Source organism: Botryllus schlosseri, chromosome 5 (assembly GCF_051294905.1).
Source record: "Botryllus schlosseri isolate E-star chromosome 5, Bs_hap1, whole genome shotgun sequence".
Lineage (NCBI taxonomy): Eukaryota > Metazoa > Chordata > Ascidiacea > Stolidobranchia > Styelidae > Botryllus > Botryllus schlosseri.
The window spans coordinates 10,777,693-10,779,468 of NC_137240.1; the positions used below are offsets into that span (position 1 = coordinate 10,777,693).

General features: G+C 40.6%; 1 long non-coding RNA gene across 1 annotated transcript; it reads right to left on the minus strand.

Moving 5' to 3' along the window:
• Positions 1-355: 355 nt before the first annotated feature.
• On the minus strand, positions 356-1,553 carry LOC145438990 (uncharacterized). Its single transcript, XR_013915067.1, has 2 exons — positions 1,033-1,553; positions 356-547 (listed from the first exon to the last, which is right to left on the minus strand). It is a non-coding gene; the product is annotated as an uncharacterized LOC145438990 (long non-coding RNA).
• Between the last annotated feature and the right edge of the window lie 223 nt (positions 1,554-1,776).

A 1,776-nucleotide genomic window follows, 5' to 3' on the forward strand; every position in this document is an offset into this window, starting at 1 on the left:
GAAGCAGGGTGGCCAGCCACTTGGCAGTAATATAACATTACCGTCACTCAATGTAAATTTAACTTACACCCCTCCGGTAATCTAACTTTACATGCCAGACTGTAATGTTAAAGTCACCTCTGGTATATTCAATCTACATTTTCTTCTGTACATTTACCACCGAGACTGTAATTTTACCGCCTTACCTACCTACCTACCTACCTACAACCCTACATGCTGTCCTTGTAAATCAGATTACATGCCAGCTTGTAAATTCACGTCTCAGCCTACATCCATAATTCCATACCTATCCCAAAGCAACGCGATGCCAAAATACCGCAAGAGTTTCTTCACGCTCTCAAGACGACATTAGGACAACTGTATATTCATTCATGATTCACGATGAAAACGTATTGCTGCTGGAGGTATAATTCTTGTTTAGGAGGCATGCAAATATAGCACGAGTGGTCCCAAGAAAAGGTGAATTAATTCCAACGCCGGATAAATTTCCAATTGTTTCTTTTTCTCGTCTTCATTCCTTCTGTGTGACTAGTATCTTGCAGTTCCACTAAAAATAATTCATGCGTAAGTCGCTATACCAAGCCCAGTTACTAACCTAGACATGACTTATAAAGACTAAGACAAATAGGCTAACAAAAATATAACAAGTTTTGAAGTACCGGTACTGGTACATTGTGAGTTGACGACTCCTCATTTGGCATGATATAGCAGAGATTCATGACTTAAATGATCAATGTATTGAAAGAAAAAGTGCCTTATTTGATGCGGCATGTGAGCCAAACATATCGAGCAGTGGATGAAAACATATCTAAGCTATGACCCGATAAATGTCAATAACAAGCTAACAGTTTCAACTACTCCGCGGCAGAGTATGTGGTGTCGCATCAGGTCATTATACAAGTCGACTAATATCCCAAAATAGAACTGAGAATGGGGCGACTGAAATATTTAAATCACGAAACCAAAGTCATCCGGGTGCGGTGTGAACAGTCGTAGATAGATATACTAATACTATACAGTAGGCTACTGTACCTTTTACGATGCACATCCCATTCATCAGTCCTGGGAATCTCCAACGAAAGTCTCTACTTTCTTCAATCACAAGTCACAAGCTTCGCACCGTCAGCCTTTGCATGCCCAAAGCTCAATATTAATGGCCGACCAGTCAGCCACTCGGCTCGACACGCAAACGACTTTGAAATAAGTGATATTCATCCGCTCACATATGCCACCAATATTATTTACTGTCCACGTTATAATGGTCAATCCAGGTTGGTTTTTCATACAGAAACATCTATCAACACCTATAGTCCCTTTCTTATGCGTCTAATTTCGTTTATATTGATATTTATTGCTCCACGTGTGGTTCCCTACTTACTTACCTAACCGGACGCTATTTGTGATGTCACAGTTGATTGTTGGTTGTTTACTACGAATCTCAGAAAAACCCGCAACGCGCAATCTAAGGTAACCTAGTATAGGTCGCCGTGTCCGCCATTAAGAAATGGTCAACTAAGCCTGCTGTGCTGATATTTCTAGTTTCAGGAATAAGATTATATATCCTTAACTGATTTTTGTAACTCATTAGCCTTATCTGTTACAAAAAATCTAACCGCCGAGACCGACCGTGTAGCCATAGCCTTATAATATAATGTCTATGGTGTAACTACACTGTCAGCTGCTTCTTGCACCCAACTATATGCACTATACCGAAATTGGTGCTAGGGTCAACCAGTTCCGTGTGACCTAATCCTGTCTCGCGAACGAAGTTCAATC